This window comes from Phacochoerus africanus, chromosome 10 (genome assembly GCF_016906955.1).
Source record: "Phacochoerus africanus isolate WHEZ1 chromosome 10, ROS_Pafr_v1, whole genome shotgun sequence".
Lineage (NCBI taxonomy): Eukaryota > Metazoa > Chordata > Mammalia > Artiodactyla > Suidae > Phacochoerus > Phacochoerus africanus.
Genome location: NC_062553.1, coordinates 124,377,520 through 124,399,536, shown reverse-complemented (window position 1 = coordinate 124,399,536; position 22,017 = coordinate 124,377,520). Strand labels below are relative to the sequence as shown.

The 22,017-nt window shown below is 37.9% G+C and overlaps 1 protein-coding gene across 1 annotated transcript in view; it reads right to left on the bottom strand.

Annotated features, from left to right (window-relative positions):
• Positions 1 to 22,017, bottom strand: part of UNC5C (unc-5 netrin receptor C) — a 383,793-nt gene that overhangs the window by 141,841 nt on the left and 219,935 nt on the right. The gene's annotated exons all lie outside the window — the stretch shown is intronic.

The following is a 22,017-nucleotide window of genomic DNA, read 5'->3' as shown; positions in this document are numbered from 1 at the left end:
AATCGTGTGGCCCAGGCACCCTGTGGGCATAGGAGTTAAGCACACACTGATTTTTGCCTTCGGCTTCACAGACACCCCATTCAGGAGGAGATGGATTAATTAGAGTTGTGTACAGTTGTCCTGCCATATGCCCGAAGTTTACATTTCAACTTTTGATCAACACCAGAACAAGAGAAAACTGAAGTGTGTGGCATCTAAACACTGACAGTTCGGAATTCTCTAGAATTAGATACATTATTTAGACTCTGAGTTCCTCAGTTCCATATCATTTTTTTTCATTACCATAGGTAAGTTCATTACCTATGACATTCTGTTCATTACCTATGACATCCATCAAACCAGAGGCTAGTGGTTGGGGTAAAAGAAGGTAATATCCTTTCTCTTTGAAAGTGAAATTTTAAATCTGCTTGAAGCTTTGAGATGGAAAAAGCAAGCTGCCTTGAAATTTGAAATGCCATCAGCATCATTTCCAAGGCAGGTTGCTTTGAAGAGCATTTGGGAACTTGAAATTGGTTTCAGGTTATTGAAGGGTGGGAGGAAATGCTTCGGTCTACAGGATTTACTCAAATACAAATGTGTATTTTCCATCCCATCTGATAACATCAAAGATTTCCCATCGCTGTTCTTCTTTTAATAGTGGCATCTCAAGGATTCATGCTGTTTGAAGTTTGCAGTGATATGCTTTTATAATAGGAATCGTTGTGGTTTGGGAATCAGAGTGCAGGAAAGTAATTAGCATACTATACCAAGGAGTCATAATGAGTATGAATATGCACGTGTTAATAGCAAGTTTCAAATGACTTTGGAAATTCAGATGCAAATGTAACACTCTGATTGGATCTTTGTGAGGCTAAAAATGAATATGGCATTAAAATCTGATATTTATTCTTTATCTTTAGTACAATTGCCTTTTTTTTTTGTCTTTTTGTCTTTTTGTCTTTTTGTCTTTTTTGCCATTTCTTGGGCCACACCCGCAGCATATGGAGGTTCCCAGGCTAGGGGTCAAATCAGAGCTGTAGCTGCCGGCCTACGCCACTGCCACAGCAACACAGGATCCGAGCTGCGTCTGCGACGAACACCACAGCTCATGGCAACACAGGATCCTTAACCCACTGAGCAAGGCCAGGGACTGAACCCACAACCTCATGGTTCCTAGTCGGATTCGTTACACTGAGCCATGACGGGAACTCCTTCCTTATCTTTAGCACAATTTTAACTTCATAATAGTGGTCAAGCATCACAGTGTTTTTCTAGAGACTATTATAAAGTGATCAAAAATATGCAATGAATCCTGTTCTAGAATTATTTGAAATAATATCCACATTCCCCCAGAAATGTAATCTGCAGCCAACAAAAATTTAAAGTCTACAAATATCAAAAATTGTTAAGTTCTAGAAATGAAAAGATGGATCAATATCACCTCCAGGCTCGTGCTATTCATTTATCTTGTTTATTAGGTGATATTAAAAAATCATGCATCATTTTAACGTATTTTTGAAATGTGCTCATCCAATCTGCATCTTCTTCTTCTTTTTTTTTTTTTTAAGGGCCATGGCATATGGAAGTTCCCTGACTAGGGGTTGAATCAGAGCTGCAACTGTAGGCCTATACCACAGACACAGAAATGCCAGATCCAAGCCTTGTCTGTGACAGATACCACAGTCATGGCAACAAAGGATCATTAACCCTCTAAGTAGGGCCATGGATTGAACCTGCACCTTCATGGATACTAGTCAGGTTTGTTACCACTGAGCCACAAAGGGGACTCCCCAGTCTGCATCTTCTAATATCCCAGGTATGTTTTACTAAAAAGCATCCTAACCTCATGCTAGGCTTAGGTGTTAGGTGTGCCTGAGTTCTATTTCTCTTTCCTTCCAGTTATTTTATCTTTCCTATATACAAAGGGACATTTTGAGACACCATGTGGTGCAGACCCAGTGATTCTATTTCTTCCAGCACTTTCCCTATTGGGAGAAGAGCTGCAGAGGTCACCCTACAAAATTTTATGACAGTACATTCATGTAGGACACAGGCTGGTGGGAGATATACAAAGCTGCAGGTAAGAATGTTCTGGAATATCTCACATTTTATTGAATTAGTGTGATCTCTTTTTCTTGCTTTCTTCCAGAACTTAATCCTATTAGTTTTCACTAACAACCTAAAATCTGAAACATATCAGTTGGAGATGTTGTAACATAAATTTAATCACACAAAATACTATCATTATGTATAAGGATGTCATTCCATAAAAATCTAATAATTATTTTAGCAACTTATAACTTTCACTAAAATAAACACTATATAACTCAAAAGGCAGAACTTTATAATGAAGACATTATTTTATTTTACATAAAGTCATCTGACAATCTTTAAAGTACATCAGGAAAAGACACTGTAAAAACATGATTTACCAACTTTTCTCTGATATGCCTTCCTTGAATTTTTAATATAATGTTTAATATAGACACAGGCCATCTAATTAAAATTACTTTGTGTAATTGGGAATTGCAACTGACTAGTGTATTAGATTTATTATGAGTATAATTTTGTTAAAGTTACATTTATTATCTTTGTGATCAAGATGAATTTACCTAAAAGTTAAAGAATAACATGGCTTGGACTGAATGGTCCAAGGTATTTGCTTGGAAGCATTTCATACGTAGGCCATTGACTTGATTCCCTTTTATGTGATAGCTCTAGTTAGTCTGTTCTGCTTTGTGTCTGTATATTGTTTTGTCTTTTGAACTGAGAAAAAAATTCATTGGATTATGTATCTGGAGTAGGGAAATGACTAGTGCTTCTGGAAAGCTATATGACAACCATAGATAAGAGCAATCTTCTCTCTTGAAATTTTAATTGCAATATGATATTAAAATAGAGTGATAAATGATACCCTGACAATGCTAACACTGTTTTTCCCTTTCTTTTGCAGGAGTGTCAGGTTTTAGATATTACAGGAGAATCAGTGCTCCTACTTTTTTTTCTTTTTTTCTTTTTTGTCCTCCTACTTTTGATTTGACTTCCTAACCACCATCAATCTTAGGGTTGCGAGTATGAAGGACAATTAGAGTGGTGGGTATCCAAAATATTTTCTCTTATTTATCAAGTTGTATAAATGAATTGGCAGAAATTCATCATACCAGCTCTGGCCCATCATTTAGTTCCTATTCTTAACTTTGGTGATTAAAAAAAAAACCTATTGAATAATTATTCCAAGAAGCCTTTCTGAGACAAAAATGGGAACTAAAATGCTTTTTGTAATTAACCTCTTTCTGTATGTTGACGTTCTTTGGAATATAAAGAAGCAATTCTGTGAAGCCATGATGGCAATTTGTTTGATTTGGAAGGACACAAAGCACATTCCACTGAGATAGCAAGTACATTACTCATCTAAATACTTGTCCTAAAGCATCAAGTATTATACATATTTGAATGTATATTCCAACATTTTTCTTTAGGAGTATAATCCTTAATAATTTTCTAAATCTATCTGCATTCCTTTCTGTCCTATTTCATTTGATTCATTAGTGATTTCAATAGAAGTAATTTTAACACAATTAAAAAAAAAGATTCCTGTCAATAAGTGTGGGGAATCATAATGTGTTATTGGAGGTTAGTTAACTATGTACTTATGAATTAGAGACCTTACTATTAATTTTGTCCAGTCATTCATTCAACAGTTATTTATTTAGACTCCAGTATGTGCCCACACTCTCCTATGTGCCGAGGTAAAGAAGACAGATAAGGCCTCTGTCCTGCTATGGGTGACATTCTACCGTGCAGATGGTTTTTGAGCATCTATTTCATGCAGTAGTTTCCAAGGTGGGCATAGAGATGGATTGCTTATGGATCCTTCCTTTAGAAGTCTATTGTCTAATACTAGAGATAAAAATAGTAGTTTACTGAGTAAAGGGACTCTGTCATGTGCACTGTGAATCCATCAGTATAATAACTGGCACAAATATTTGTCTAGTTAATGGATGTTAAATGAATGAATGATTTGTATGTTACAGCTGTAACACAAAGTAGTGTTAAATTTCACTACACGCAAATTTAATTGTAACTCAGAACAGTAGAGGTAACCAGTATTAATTGAGAATCTACCATAGATCTCAGTTAATCTGCATAGTAATCCTTGGGGATTAGTATTGCTACATCTATAATACAGATAAGGCATGAGGTCAGAATTTGAACAATTGTTCACACAGCCAATATGTAACTACTGAAATCAGGGCAGATCCACATTTGCCTGAATCCAAAGTTCTTACTTTTCTCAAAATATCAATATTCCTCAAATTGTAACTAAAAAATAGGTGTTTTGCACAGATAAGTTTGAGGAGTTCTGCTTAATACAACTTTCTTTTAGGAACTCAGAGGGCCCATTAGTATAGTGCAGGTATTGGTCCGAGGTTCTGCCATAAAGAGGAAGGTTCAATTTGGACTGCCACCATTCCCCCCAAATTTATGCAACCACAGAACCCTACAGTCAACATAAACACAGAACCCCATGTCATCATGGCTTTCAATGTGGTTTTGTTTAGCATTCTCCAGATGTTGATCTATTGAATAAAAGCCATTGTTTGGAAAATTTTGAAAACCCCATAAAGAAAACCATAGTGAAATTGTTTTAGAAGGAGAGATCCTGGGAAACCTGAGGAAATGGAATATTTGAGTTTGATGCTGAAGCATGGTTTGGGTTTAAAAATTTAGAGAGGAATCAAAGGCACTTGAGGAGGAGAGAAGAGCAAGGAGCCAAAGGGCAAAGATGAAAAAGCATGGAGACTACAGTGCAGACTGGTTTACATGAATTAAGTAAAGGAGTAAGACCATGGAATCAGAAGAGAGATTCGAGGAGAGAGAGTCTCATATGGCAGCTAAGAAGACTGTATTGTGGAGCAGGGAGCCTGTGAAAATTGTGCAATGATGAAATAACGTTTTTAAAACAAACATGTTTTAGGAAGATTAATATGACTTGAATAGTAAACAAAACTAATCTCATTCACTTTAATTGTATTTTAATAATTTTAATTTTAATTGTTATTAAAAAATTTGTTTTCAGATCTATGATCTTATATCAAGTCATTAACCACACGTGTTAAGAGCAATATTCTTGGTGACCCTCTGAAAACACTTTCTGACAATAGAAATCAGGTACATACATTCAGAATAATTACTTATACTCTCAGGCTTTCATTTTTTTTTTCTTATCCCAAATAATTGAGAAAAAGGCATTAGGAGCAATCACCTCTGGAGTGACTACCACTTATAAGCGTTCACATGTTGGATAAGGCGGACAGCAATCTGTTTATCTTTTTGTTTGTTTTTTAGCGCCGAACTCATAGCATATGGAAGTTCCCAAGCTAGGGAACTATAGCTGCTGGCCTACACCAGAGCTACAGAGACATGGGATCTCAGCCCCATCTGTGACCTACACCACAGCTCAGGGCAACGCCGGATCCCTGACCTACTGAGCAAGGCCAGGGATCGAACCCCCATCCTCTTAGATAATAGTAGGATTTGTTTGTGCTGCACCACAACTGGAACTCCCCTGTTTATCTTAAAAGCAGTACATTTCGTATTCTTAAAAAAACTTTAAAACCAAACTAAATGTTGGTTCACTTTAAAAAATAATTGAACTCATCCAGGACAATTATTATTACAACTGAGAGACTAGAAAAATGCTTGTCCAATATGCAGCAATCTAGTGACTTATCTAGCTAAGAAAATAGGAGTTCCTATTGAGGCTTAGCAGGTTAAGAATCCAATATAGGAGTTCCCGTCGTGGAGCAGTGGTTAACGAATCCGACTAGGAACCATGAGGTTGCGGGTTCGGTCCCTGCCCTTGCTCAGTGGGTTAACGATCCGGCGTTGCCGTGAGCTGTGGTGTTGGTTGCAGATGCGGCTTGGATCCTGTGTTGCTGTGGCTCTGGCGTAGGCCGGTGGCTACAGCTCCGATTCAACCCCTAGCCTGGGAACCTCTATATGCCGCGGGAGTGGCCCAAGAAATAGCAAAAAGACAAAAAAAAAAAAAAAGAATCCAATATAGTGTGAGGATGTGGGTTCAATCCCTGGCCTCACTCAGTGGGTTAAGGATTTGGCATTGATGCAAGCTCCAGTGTAGGTCACAGATGTGGCTCAGATCCAGTGTTGATGTGGTTGTGGCACAGGACAGCAGCTGCAGTTCCGATTCAAACCCTAGCCTGGCAACTTCCATACACTGAAGGTGTGGCCCTAAAAAAAGATAGCTAGCTAGCTAAATAAATAAATAAATAAAAATAAATTCCTGCTCTGTATCTGACTTTTGTAAAGTCTTAAATTCATTATGCCTTGGTTTCACAAAATGAAGTTAAAAATGTGTTCTCCTTTGGTTGTGAGAAAAGAAATGGAATAACAGCTACAAAAACTCTTGAAATATATACAATTCTTTCTAAATATACTATAATACAATTACAATTGAGAATACAACTATATTCTATTAACAAAATTACCACTGGAGGTACTAACATAGTCTTTAGAGAGGGGAAGAACAGCCTGATTGGAAGTTATTCTAATCACAGTTATTCTATTCTAATCAATATCTAATCACATTCTCCCAGAGGAGAAAGACCTGGTTGGTTTAGGAAATCGGTAACAGAGCTGAGAGAGTTTGGGCTGTGTGGGGATGTCCACTGTTCAGGGCAATGCAGATGTGGCTACGATATTTAGAAACGAAGTTTGAACAGCAGGAACTAGTGCTACAGATTTTCCTCTAAATTTTCTGTCCTTTAGCCATGTTACCAAGATTTTATGAACCCCCTAACTCCCTGCTGTATTAAAGTGCAGAGCGGGGTGGAGCTACCCTGTTGCCATGAGTGAAGAGTCAATGGAGTGCAGCAACCAAAAAGCCTGCCCGCCTCACTCATTCTGAACTTGTAATATCCCTGTCCCAGTACACGGTGAGGCAGGGACACTAAGCACCCAAATGGAAACACCTCACTAGGCTAGTTCTGACAAGTAGGGGGCAGAATAAGCCAACGTCATCTTTTAATGAAGCACATGAAAGGATGTCAAGAGCACAGTCACATCTTCAAGAGTCTTTCTTCGCTTTCCCACTAGGATGGGAACTCCATCCGGGTAGAAATTTTTATTTGTTACCTGAGATTGCCCTGGCCTAGAATACTTCCTGGCACATACAGTAGGCATATAACAAATATTTGTTGAATTACTGAAAGAATATTTTCCCAAGGACACTGTGATACACTTATTGAAAACACACGTGATTCTGTCTCATTATATTTTAGAGGAAAGGAACCTTCAGTCATGGTGGCAGTTGCACCTCCTATCCTAGCTGTAAAGACATAATCAAACACAACTTTGATTTAAATTTTGAACATGCTTGGTATTCACACTGACAGTGGGGAACAAAACGTGGAGTTCTTGTCATGTGTTTCAGAGCCTTTAAAATTGCTGAGCCTTCAATAATAGTTGAATAAACACAGATGGAGTACCAACGAAAAGATCCTTTTTTCTTACCCTTTTAAAAAAGAATTCTAATATGTGAGAACAAATCAATTTACAAGAAGGAAAAAATGCAACTTGTGAAATTCTAAATAGAGATGAAAGATATTAGTATTTCATATTTTCAAGCTAGGAATACATATTGAGCTCCTGCCAAAACACCAATTTTCAATTCTAACTTTATAGAGAGACCAAGAAATAACTATTTGTTATTTCTGAGACCTTTGCCTCAAGTCTTTCTTTTATCAGTTCAAAGGAAGAGATGATTTAATAAAATAATGCAAATAAATATGATGCACTTAAAATTTTTTCTTTTTTCTTTTTTTTTTATACAGGGGCTATCTTTGACCCTCTGTTGATTCTAAGTTACATATACTCAATTTTTGATAAACATAAGGTTTTAGGTAAAATTCCAAAAGATAATATTGCCACACACATGCTAGTAAAACCTTATGTTTAATTAACCCTTGGGATTAACTTAATTGAAAGTATGATCTTTGGAGAAGGATTTAAATTCTAGCTCCTCCAATGACTAGATATATGACCTAGGGAAAATTCCTCTACTCACTAAATAACACTCCTCAATAAGAAAATGGGAATTAAAATACCTAACTCAAAGTGTTATTCTAAGGATTAGATGAGGTGATACATGTAAACCTCTTAGCAGAGCAGGCCCTTAATATGAGACAAGCCAGCCTAACTAATGTGATTTTAGAAACTAAAATAGTTTATGTCACGTTGTGTACAAAAAATGCCCCTGATTTCACATGTTTTACAAAATTCAAGACTATTTTTTCTATCACAAAAGTCTTCAGGGCTGCTTTTTCTTTTAAAGTAATAATACTGCTTTATTATTAATATTTTTTATTTTTTATTTTTTCATAATGATTTTTATTTTTTTCCATTATAGCTGATTTACAGTTTTCTGTCAATTTCCTACTGTGCAGCAAGGTGACCCAGTCACACATACATGTATACATTCTTTTTTCTCACATTATCATGCTATTTTATATGCACTTTCACAGTAACCCTGGCCGCATCTACCTTCAATCTGCCGCTTCTCAACCATGGCTATCAGGGTCTCCAAACAAGGACAACAGAGCACAGAGGGCTCACACCAGCTCTTAAATGTCTTGGATCTGCAGTTCGACAAGGCTTACTCAGCCCATTGGCTAGAAGCAATCATTTGGCCAAGCTGAACTGGCAAAGATGCAGGACTTGTGGTATTCCTGTGTGCCCAGGAAGGAAAGCATAGGACATGAGTATTAGATGTCCTTCTACAATATAACTGATAAAACTAATTCAACAGGAAAAAACAGGCATTGAATTTTTAAGAGATCACCATGATACTAAAATGCTAACAGGTATCACATCCAATGAAATTTGGATTATTGTTTTCTGTGGTATGACCGTCTTTATGGACAGAGAGCGCTAAATGTAGAAAAGATAGAATATAAGACTAAAAGGAAGAAAACCAGATTTTCAGGCCTTGCTTGGCTACCATCGTGAGTAACTTTAGGCAGGGTGTTAAATTTCTCATTTTCTTAAAGTTTAAGTTGATAAAAATAGTCCTTTTCCAGTGTACTTCACAGATGGTTACTCGATCAAAAGGAATCTTTAAAAGAAAGTACTTTGATAGACAGACTGTGGCAAAGACTGACAGCTCCTTACATCTTCCTAGGAACATAACTGGGCCACATTTTCTAGCTTCCTTTGTTTTAGAAGTTTTAGACACTATAATGTGACAGAAGGAATGTGTACATCTTCTTGGCCAAGCTATTGAAGAAGCTGGTGAGTGGTCTCCTTGTTGCCTTTCTCTTTCAGTGACTGGACACAGGAAGATGAAGCCTAAGAAGACTGCAGAGCCACAAGATGGAAGGAGCCTGGGTCCATGCCTGACAAAGAGAACAGGACTGCCCTCCAACCAAGGGCACATTCCTGGGACTTATGTAAACCACACTATCATGTCTGAGCCTTTCTATCCTTGATAGGGCCTAATTGTTACTATAGTTTAGCATAATACAGACTTGAATGATACAGACTACAATATGTTTGGCACAGAATGAGTTTTCATAAACGACTGTTGAATAAATGAAGAAAATACTCATAAATTCACAATACTTTGTGGTTTTTTTAATCATGATTCAGTGCTTAGCTCCAAACTATTAAATTTTTAAAAATTGGCTATATATTTTAGATACACAGAGAGGCATTTATATTGAGTTTTAAAATATCTGAATTTGTAATTTTAACATGCCCCAAATGCTATAACACAGTATAATTTGTTTATAACAAAATATGTTCAAATGGTATGCTTGCAATGTTTTTTCAAAATATTATTTCTAACATAAATGTTGAACAAATTGATGTGAAAATCTAGGTTATGATGTTTAATTACTGTTACACTTTTTTTTATACTCAAACGTCCGAATTTGTTGTTTTCTCTAGAGACAGAAAAACTAAAACCTTGACGTAAAAATGATGCCTGATTCTGAATGTTGTGTTTAACTTGTAACGTCTTCATGTCCAGCCTGCACTAGCATCACAAAGAAAAAGAAAGAAGGAAAAATGATTGTTTTCCACCATGAGCTCCAATTCCCTGAGATATTTATGTAACAGTATAATACTGCCAACTGAACAAACAGCTTCAATCATGTGTCTGTTCATATCTCCAGGCAAAGTTTTGTTCTTTTTCCTTTTTTTATAAATGTATTCCCTCCAAAGGATACACACCCTAGTGGATAAACAATGTCCATGGGAGAACGGGAAAACTAGTTATTTAATACGTGTGGTTCAGTGTCGCGAAGTATAGAATCACATAAATAATATTTTGTGATGATACACTAATAAAGTTGATCTCATTTTCATGATCAGCCATGTTTTTAGTAAAATGAAATTAGCAGACAGGTCCATTCAGCCTGAAGGATACATACAAGATAGTGACAGACAAAACTGGGTTTTAGCTTAGGTGGGTATGTTGTATAGACAGTATCCATATGCACCTAACCCCACTATGTATATTTACATGCATACCATTCATGCAGTGTCTTCTTTTTACCTCCAAGTTGGAATGCATTTAATTCATACCCTATTATAAACCCATTCACTGTACATTTTTGTTAGATCCTACTTACAGTGTTCAATAAATCAGTGTTTGCAGTGTTCAATAAATCAGTGGTTAATAAAGGTCCTTAGAAATATGTTTAAAGATAAATAGTGAACCTCTGTATCTGATCATAAATGTATATTTTTCCTCTCAGAACCTTAAAAGAAAGAGAGCTTGAGTTATTACATACAAATATGGAAAAAGAGAAATAAATACAGACCAATCGTGTAAAGGGGGCCTGGTTTATTACTCTCGAATGGATAGACTATAGACAAAAAAGTAAAATATTCTTTTTTTCTTTTTTAAATGAGAGTTGCAATGTTTATTTCAGGTTCTCTCTTGGGTTTTTTGGGGGTTTTTTTTTGTATTTTTTTTCTTTTTTGCCACACAGGCAGTACATGGGAATTCCTGGGCCAGGGATTGAACCTACACCGCACAGCAGCAACCAGAGCCTCAGTGGTGAGAACGCAGGAGCTTCAACCCGCTAGGCCATAAGAGAACTCCCTCTTTTTTTCTTTTTCGACTTTTTAGGCTGCACTCACGGCATATGGAGGTTCCCAGGCTATGGGTCCAATCAGAGCTGTAGCTGCCAGCCTACACCACAGACACAGCAATGTCAGATCCAAGCCAGGTCTGCAGCCTACACCACAGCTCAAGGCAATGACGGATCCTTAACCCACTGAGAGAGGCCAGGGATCGAACCTGCAACCTCATGGTTCCTAGTTGGATTCGTTTCTGCTGCACCATGACGGGAACTCCAAAATGTTCTTATAATTGTCCACAAAATTCTAGTGCAAAGGAAATATCGAACGAGGGTGGCGAGTCAGCCTTTCCATCATAAGTGCTTCTTGTCACCACTCGACGGGCTTAGGGCATGGGCTCAGCCCCACAGCATGCAGAACTACAGGCTACTCAGAATTCCAACCCGACCGTGCCTGCTCTCTCGTAGACACTGCTCTAGCCAACCAACCACATGCAGGCTTCTAATTTGAGGCAAGATATTCTGACAAGCAGGCTGGCAGGCCATCAGAGATGAAAATACAGCTCAAATCCAGATAAAAATATGTTCACCTTGAAAAACACAAATAAGACTCTTAAGTAGTGATCTACAAGGATGCGTCTGTTGAAAAATGAGAATACACTCATTTCTTTCTCATTAATGATTTTCACAATCCTCCTTTGATTCTACTCCAACCTCTCTCCATAATCCAGTATCTGTATACTTCCTACTTCTACGCTTACTTAAATAATGCAGATTTACGGCCCCTGCACACATCTTATTGATCTTAACCCACCCCCCCAAAGCTGGTTTCAAGTTTGTTTTAAAAATCTATCAACACTTTGAAGTTCCATCCCTGTTAAAAGTGAAGAGGGCTCTGGTGTCCTAAGAAGAGAAATAGTGATAGTGCATGGCAATTATTTCATCTGTTCCTGGCTATGAAATAAATCTCTGCTTAAAAAAAGTAGAACAAATATGCCAAAGTTTTTTTTAAAAAGGGCAAAATTAAAATTGAAAAGGTAAAAAACAAAACACACACACACACACACACACACACACACACACACACACACACAAAATCTTGCCAGTGGTTCATGTTTTACATAAAGCTGCAGTTGGGACTTCACAAAGGAAATCTCTGCACTTTTTATTTCTGGTTCAGGGGATTTACATGCTCTTTCTAATGATCTGGGCCTTCAGCACTGGGTAATGTCTCCCAGGCCCCAGCTTAGCACTCATGCAAAATTGAAGCACTTTGGAGGCAGTTTAGTAGCTGCAGATGAATCTCAATGTGCGGGAAATGGCATAATGGCTGTTTAGCACTTGCTAGGAGAAGCTGAGGAAATCAGGGGGAAAAATCTATTGAACTTAAGCCATCTGGGAAGCCAACTGAGAGTGACTGCATTAACAACGTGTTTACATTCCCATTGTGTTGCTAGGCCAAGCAAAAGTGCTTGCATGCGTGTGTGCGTGTGCCTCTGTGTGTGTGTGTGTGTGTGTGAAATTCTCAAGTGAAGCTCTTTTGGTGGCATTGGCTATTTCAATTTGGTTTTGGCAACTATGTGGGGAAAGAATTTTCATGAGAAGTCTGGCTGTGAGGATTTTTGGGTCTCTGTGAGACAGGACAACTGTTAGAGCACAGAGGCTGGCGAGGACACCAAGGCACAAGGAAGGGAGCCTCACATAGGAGCCTGGCTGCACAGCTCTTTCCCTGCATCTGGCCCACAGTACAATGCAACAGATTGGGGGAGGCTTCCGAAAGCTAGTAAAGAACACAAGGAATGGCTTCTATTGTCTGTTACATTTACAGTTTACTTAGAAATATTGACTAAATGAGGGAAAACCGCCAGAAAATGTATTCTCTTTCAGCCCCACTACGCCCTACTCATATCTCCTCTAGCATAGACTTTCTTGGTCATGGTATTTCAGAGACTATTTTTAAGAGCAGTGTTAAGGTTTCAGCAAAATTGGGAGAAAGGTACAGACATCTCTCCCATACCTCCTGCTCCCACACACGCATGGCCTCCCCTGTTATCCACATTCTGCACCAGAGTCGTATACCTTTCACAGCTGATGAGCCTACACTGAGCACATCATCACCCAAAGTTCATAGTTCACATTAGGGTTCACTCTTGATGTTGTACATGCTATGAATTTGGACAAATGTAATGACATGTAGCCACCATTTCAGTACCATATGGAGTAGTTTCACTGCTCTAAAAATCCCCTCTGCTACACTTACTCATCCTTCCCTCCCTTGGTAACCAAAGATTTTTTTCCCTCTTTCCATAGTTTTGCCTCTTCCTGAAGGTCCATTAGTTGAAATCATATAGTATGTAGTTTTCAGATTGATTTCTTCCACTTAGAAACATGCATTTAAGAGTCTTTTAGGAGTTCCCACTGTGGTGCAGTGGTTTAAGGGTTCAGTGTTGTCTTGCAGCAGCTCAGGTTGCTGCCCAGGGTTTGATCAGTGGGTTATGGATATAGAGTTGCTGCAACTGTGGTATAGGTGGCAGCTGTGGCTCAGATTGAATTTCTAGCCCAGGAACTTCTATATGCCATGAATGTGGCTAAAAAACAAAAAAAAAAAAGAAAAGGAAAGAAAAGAAAAGAAACTTCCATATCTTTTGATGACTTGACAGTTTTTTGTTTTTTGTTTTTTTGCACAGAATACTATTTCATTGCTTGGATAGACTAAAACTTATTTATCCATTCACCTACTGAAGGACACCTTGGTTGCTGCCAAGTCTTGGCAATTATGAATAAAGGTGCTATAAACATTGATTTTTTATGTGGACATAAGTTTTCAACTCCTTTGGTTAAATACCAAAGAGCCCAACTGCTGTATCATATGGTAAGAGTATGTTTTGTTTTGTAAAAAAATCTCTAAACTGCGTTCCAAGGGAATGTGCCATTTTGCTTTCCAACCAGAAATAAATGAGCGTGCACGTTTCCCCACATTCTTGCCAGCACTGGTGTCATCAGTGTTCAGAATTTTGGCCATTCCAATACGTTTGTGGTGGTATTGCTTTGTTTCGATTTTCCTTCTCCTGATGGCGTTCAACGTGGAGCATCTTTTCAGATGCTCACTTGCCATCTGTACATCCCCTCGGTGAGGCATCTGTTGAGGTTCACTGCCCTTTAAACTGTCACATGAAGCGGTTTTTCTTGACAGATATTTGTTGACTGCAGTAAACTGATCTGTGGACCCTCACAAGATCGTGTCCACATATGAATCCCCAGAACAGGTGAATGTTCCCTTATTTGGTAAAAGGGTCTTTGCTGATGTAATTAAATTTAGGATTTTGAGATCCTGAATTATCTAGGTGGGCCCTAAATCCAGCGATAAGTGTCATTATATGAGATATACAGAGACAGCAAAGAGGAGAAAGTGATATGATGACAGAGGCAGAGAATGAGGTGATGGGGCCACAAGCCCAGGAATGCTGGGACAGCTACCCACCCATGCTAGAAGAGACAAGGGACAGATTTTCCTCTCAAGTCCCCAGGGGAAGGGTGGCTCTGCTGGATTTCAGACACCCAGTCTCCAAAATTGTGGGAGAATAAATGTCTGCTGTTTTAAGCCACGAATTTCATGGTAATTTATTGTGGCAGCCATAGGAAACTAATACAGTGGCTAAGGGCATTTACTCTGCCTCTACGTTCCAAGATAGACTCAGGAATCCGACAGAGCAAAAAGGTGAGGAAAAGCTGTCTGCCATGCGGTGTTTTTCTGGTTTCACAAATGCCCCCTGGAATGGGTGTGAGGGGGAGCCTTGGAGTCACTCACGTCATTTCATACAGAGGGCATCATTGTCCAGGATCATCAAGCTGCAGCTCTAAAAAGAGGCATGTCATTCATTCCCTGCCATTCCTGGAATTGCCTTGTACAGAACATTCCCCTGGGTTTTTCCAGCTAAATTTTAATTCACTCAAGCCCTTGAGTTCCCCCCTCTTCCCTCAGGAGGCTGCTATCTCTCAGCCTGAGGAGTCTAATAGGCAGAGACAGGCGAGAGGATATTGAAGAAAGCAAGGGCTCTCTACCACGTAACTCTACACCACGGAGCCATCAAGGGGGTTCGTGAATTTATTCTCATAATGAAAGCAGACCCCAAGCAAATGGCAAAGCACACTCTTTTTCACCCCTTTTTTCCATCCTCTATTTTGCCCTCTCTAGACTGTGATCTCCTTAAGTGCATCAGATTTTTAGCTGAGCTCTACGTATAGCACTAAGTCAAGTATCTGGTTCACTTTTTTTTTTTTTTTAATGATTTTTATTTTTTCCGTTATAGTTGGTTTACAGCGTTTGGTCAATTTTCTACTGTCCAGCAAAGTCACCCAGTCACACAAACATATATACATTCTTTTTCTCACATTATCCTCCATCATGCTCCATCATACGTGACTAGACATAGTTCCCAGTTCTTGGTTTTTGAATAGAAAGGAGATGTACTTCTTCTTGGCTACATTTAAAATGTAGCCTTTTCAAGTCTGGTTGTACATTAGCATTACTAGTGATCTTAAAACAAGCAGACAGACAGGCAAAAAGCTATGCCCTGTTCCCAATTAAACCATTCTCTCTGGGGGTGGGGACAGGACATAGGTATTTTTAAAATTCCTGCACTAGTGACTGTCAAATGTAGCCAATGCCTAATAGTTACTTGTTGCCCTTGCTTTTATGTTCTCAGAGATTTCTTTCAAAACAGGTTTTTAAAATTAGGTGAAACTTTCAATGAAATTAGACTTCCCTGATCTGAATTGTTTGTCATTGCTAGATATTATATTTCCTACCTGCTGTCCTGCTTTTTTGCCAGACCCTGATATTTTGCTAATTGTAGCTCTCATGTTATACATGCTGGTTTTGTATCTCCAAATTGTGCTTTACAGAATAATTGGCAAGAGTGGTTAGCTAAGAGATGGATGACTCTGGATTGATGATATTTGGGGGAGAAGACTAAAGAATCTAGAGCGAGCAAAGGCCTCTTCTAAGTTTTAGCATTAGCATATTCATTGAGTATAGTATTTTTTAATTAAAAAATTTCTGTTGTGTTTTTTTAAATGCCCCCCAAAAAATGGGGTGAGAGAGAAAATACCAGCAGAATTTTGAGCCTACTATTGGGGGAATATTGGATAGGAGGATTTAGTGATAGATACAAAGCCTCAAATAGAATGGATAATAATTTGTGACATCACAGAGTAAGAAGAACAACAACCTAGGTTGTTATTGCATAGTTATCAACTAGATTTATTTTTATTTAGCACAATAGGTTCAGACAACAAAAAGGAACATTCGAATTTTGAGAGAAAGCCATGCTCTTTAGGAAACCCCCTTTTTTAGCTGAAATTGTTTCTTAAACTTCCTTAAACAAGATGATAAATCTATTTCATATTACAATCTGGAATTCAGTTCAGTATGTTCCTTCCCATGAAAATAAATAACAAGAAACTCTCCCTAAAGCCCTCACATATTTTAGCCAAAGGTTAGATTAAAAATACATTATGGCTTTTAACACTTGTGCTATTCTCACTTCGAAGTGGGTATATTAAAACTCTAAGCCACAGCATATGTACAGTTGCTGGGCACATGGCAAAATTGCTATAGCAACACAATCACTAGTTTTGTTCTTGAAATGCCTGTTTGGGTAGCAAGTACTCTAGATGAAGAATGGTCCTTGGACTCCTGCTTCTTATTGTAACCTCTATGTGAGCCTGAGGGTGGACAGTGTTTGATTTTCTCTTCTCAAAATTTCGGTGGACACACACACAAATGTACTCACACACATATACATGTGTATGTATTTACATACCTATTTATATGCATATTCTAGATTACACTGTATTAATCAATGCTTTCATCTTAGCTGTAGGAAGAAAAGGGAGTAATGCATTACAAGCAACTTGGCCCCATGTGTTAATTGGCAGAGGAGAAGCCCTTTATGTTTATTACAATAAACACTCTCGCTGTATAAAGTTTTAGAAAATTTCTGTTTTCCTCTAAAATTTCTGTTTTAGTGAGCTAAAACTGCCTTGAACTGCACTGTAATGTTTTCTTGCCTCCACTTTGCAATCATGTTCGGGGCTGACTCTGTTTAAAAAATACACAGTCTTACATTTTTCAATACAGTATGTAATTCAAACATTAAAACTCTTCCCCCTTGGGATCTAACTAAATGAAAATTACACTGTTTTGCAAATATGGTGGGGCCAGGGTGTTTCAGAGTATGTGCAGAGTCTATAATATTGATATTTGCAAACATGTGAATTACAAAAACAAACAACAAGAATAAAAACTCCAGGACAATGATATATTAGAAACAGAAGGAATCTAAAAGTGTAGCCTAAAATTTTTCCAAGTACTCACTCCTGTTTGTAAGTTAGGAAAAGAATGGAAACAAAAACCAGGTTTATACCCAGTGAGAGAGCCCAAATCACTCAGCTAGCCAAGACTATTTTCATGCTCCAACAGAATGAAAGCAGTAACTAAAATCCAAGTTCTGGAATTCCGATCTAACCAGCTATTATAATTGCAGCTAGAATTATGTTGGCCATGTTAACCCAGGTGTTCAAAAACTTAAAGTCTATGTGAAATTAGGATAAATCCACTGTGAGCACTAACAAATGAAGAATAAGAAAAAGCAGGATTTCAGGATAATTGATATTCTGTTAACACACACTGGTAACTACTTTCTCGCCAAGGTATCTGATTGACTCAGTGGAAAAGCTTTAATGTACCACATGCATTCTTGCCCATGTTCTATTTTTATTTGGGGGCCGATGTCATATTGAAATGAAAAATTTTTAGTTTCTAGTATTGAAATAAGGGCCTCTGAGAAGGAAATCAAATAAATAATTGATTTATATCCCAAAATCATTTATCTTCATTGGCAGACAAACATATTACAAGTATAAGATTCTATTCTTGCAAAGGCACTACTCCCACTGAAATAAATTAAAAATTATGGAATGAAGTTCAAATAGGGCTCCCAACTTTTTGCATTATTTACTAAAATGTAAACAAAGCCCACCTTACATCCTTTTGAAAATATTCATTCTATTAATGAGAACTGAGTTCAAAGCAGTTATTTTATATAGAGAACAACAATTAGTCTGTTATGTGTATTTAATATGCAAAATAACTATTCTTATACAAGGTTATGCTATGTTTATTCCTCAAACTACCTGTTCATGAAATATTCCAAATAAAAACATTATCAGCATGTATCACTACATTTCAGTTACCAAAATTTAGTAAGATGGATCGCTATAATTCCACAAAACAAACTTCATCATTTCCTACGTTTGATGCCATGTGTTATAAACTTTACAAAAGACAAAGCTTTACAAAACATAGGGGATACCATACTATCCCAATCAAACTGAATATATATATGAATATAACTCTTCTACAGTAACATGATACTGAATTACCATAAATTGCCATTTTATACCTCAAAAATGATTGAATATTGATAATTTCATGTGGTTTAACCTAATACACATATACATTTCACACTTATGAGTATAATGAAAAAAGAAGCACAACTAAGTGAAAAAAGCATTTGCGATGCTTCTTTAAAATGAGTAGGATTTAACAGAGATAGGATGGGGAAAGTGTGATATGAAGGAACATTATTTTATATAACACATATTTATTGAGCATCTACTAAGTACCCAACATCAAGTTAAGCCTGGAACCAGAATAGTGAAAAAGACAGCCCCTGAATTCATCGTGCTTAATCTTCAGCTCACAATGATGGGGTTGAAGATGAGGGATAACTTAGAAATGGAGAAGTGACAACTGTCCTTTTTAAGGATCTCAAATTAGTAATAGGCCAGGAGGTGAACAAACCTATTTCCTAAAGTTCCATATGACCTAAGTAGTACCATTAAGTGTCAGAAAACTGATTATATTCACTTTAATACAATTTAATGAGGAAAATGCCAATAATTCATTGGGCTTAAATAACTTCTATAGTCTCACAACTTAGAGTTTCTATGATCCTAAGACACAAAAGTATAAAGAATATGGAGTTCCTGTTGTGGCGCAGTGGTTAACGAGTCCGACTAGGAACCATGAGGTTGCGGGTTCAATCCCTGGTCTTGCTCAGTGGGTTAATGATCCAGCGTTGCCATGAGCTGTGGTGTAGGTTGCAGACATGGCTCGGATCTGGCGTTGCTGTGGCTCCGGCAGCGTAGGCTGGCAGTTACAGCTCGGATTAGACCCATAGCCTGGGAACCTTCATATGCTGCCAGTGTGGCCCTAAGAGACAAAAAAGACAAAACAAAAACAAAAGTATAAAGAATGTTTGCACTCATTTAATAAAATTTAAACAAATCCCACTTAATTTCTCTTTGAAAATGTAGGAGCAGCATTTTCTAAATCACGTCCTAGTGTGACATTAAGTTCCCATGAATTTTTTTTTTTTTTTTTTTTTGCATCTGCGGCCTACACTGCAACTCATGGCAATGGGAACGCTGGATCCTTAACCTGCTGAGCAAGGCCAGGGATCAAACCTGTGTCCTCATGGATACTAGTCACATTCCTTTCCACTGAGCCACCATGGGAACTCCCTCTTATGATATTTTAACAGAGGTTCTGAGAAAAAGAATTCAGCTCCCAAATAATATGAGGTTAAAAATAGTTTTTACACTTCAGAGCTTTCCTGGGACTTCTACCTCTAACCACACTTGATACTTTTTCCAAAAGGGAAAATTATTGCAGTGTTTCCTAAATTATGTGACCACAAAGCTTTTTGTTTTTTCCCCAAATAGCACTTATAAGACACTAGAGGCTCATGAACACAGTTTAGGAGGAGAAACCAAACTGGCCTAGTGTAAAGGGGATGAGATGGGGGGAAACTTAAAATAAGGCCAGAAAGTTTGATTAGTAACAGATTGTACTGAAGCTTTTGAATATATGACCGGGGAGGATGTGCTTTATTCAGTGCAAAGGAAAGATATATATTTTAAGAAATGGAAGGATAATAAACACCTGGACCTATTCTTTAGGCCTGTAACTACCTGGAAAATGGATTATTATTGCTGAGGACAAAGGCTGACACCAAGAAGGTATAGAAGGCGATTTAAATAATCTGAGACGGGGAGTTCCCACTCTGGCTCAGCAGGTTAAAGACCCAACATTGTCTCCATGAGGACATGAGTTCAATCCCTGGCCTAGCTCAGAGGGTTAAGGATATGGTGCTGCCATGGCTGTGGCATAAGCTGCAGCTGCAGCTCCAATTCAACCCCTGGCCTAGGAACTCCCATATGCCATGAGTGTGGCCATAAATAGAAAACAAAACAAAACAAAAGTATATCATTAGGCCTATACTAGGGAAATAGCAGCAAGAATTAAAAACAGGAGAATGTTTCGCGGGAGAATTCTGAGAAGGAATTAGCAGTATTTGATGATCAATCACTTGGTTGGAATACGAGGTAAAGCTGAGGTTTCTGTTTTTGGTGATGGAATGGAATAAAGAAATATCTAAAATAGGAATACAGGAGGAGAAAGAATTTCAACCATGCCACTCTTCCAACAAATGGGGACCTGAGTGAGCACCACATATTTTTTGAAAGCTCTGTTTTGAGTAAAGGCAATTCACTCGAATTTGTGCCCAACTATGGATTCTCTTCATCAGTTTCTTCATTTTTTTTTTTTTTTTTTTCCTGTCAGGGCTCACCTTTTACTATTTGGCCAAATGTTAAATACCCTAATCAATAAAGATAATCAAATCCTAAGCACTATCTTAATTATTACATTAAAGAATCACAAAGGCCATTTATGAAAAACTTGACACAAGGTAAGGAAGGCAGATAAAAGCATGAAAGGTTAATGTTTAGTAGACATTTGGAACCAGATTTTCTTTTCTGGGAAAAAGCACACTTGCATTTACATAGCTCTTTTTTAATCTAACTTCATTCTGTGTTCAAAGTTATGCCAGAACTTAGGGAGACACTGGCTACAGGGCCAGGAACAGAGGCTTTGGGATCAGGAGCCCTGAGTTCATATCCTGGCTCCATCATCTTCTACCTATATAACTGAGGCAGATGAATTTTTTATCCTGCTGAGCCTCAGTTTTCTCATTAGCAAAAGGTGAATCCCAAAATTATCTTGTAAGATTGCTGTGAATGCTAAACCACATAGTACCTGACATACAGTATAGAGCTTGGAACAACTCTTTTAATTGTTGTTGTGCTGGTCCTATTGATAATATTCTGCTAATATGAGAATAATTGAAGAAGAAAAGGGAAAACCTGGGGATTACTAAGATTTCAAACCAACTGAGGTTTTCTAAACTCCTTTGCTTCTTCACAGAGGGGAAATATTTACTTTTTGATGGTGAATCTTAGGTACCATGGTAACAAGGGTTGAAAAGACTTCAAGTAAACAGAAAGCAAGCAGCCAAGCCTGAGTTTTTCTTAAAAATGTAATGATAAAATTTTCAGCACATCAAGATTTCTACGAAATTTTGAAGGAACATGGGTACTTATTACTATATTATCAAATCAACGCTTCTCAACAATGAAGTTTCCTAAAGCATCTAACATAAGCTGCTTCCCAGTTTTCTGTTTTTTTGTTACATATTTGCAAGATATGCAAATGTGGTTTAAATTATAGAAAAGTGAACAGTAACAGTAATGAATGATCTTTAATCAGTACCTTTTATGAACAAATGCAATAGCGTTGCCCAGTGAGTATAAATAATCATTTGCTTAATACTTCAGGAGTTCCCGTCGTGGCTCAGTGGAACCAACTAGGAACCATGAGGTTGCGGGTTCGGTCCCTGCCCTTGCTCAGTGGGTTAAGGATCCGGCGTTGCCGTGAGCTGTGGTGTAGGTTGCAGACGCGGCTCGGATCCCGCGTTGCTGTGGCTCTGGCGTAGGCCGGAGACTACAGCTCCGATTCGACCCCTAG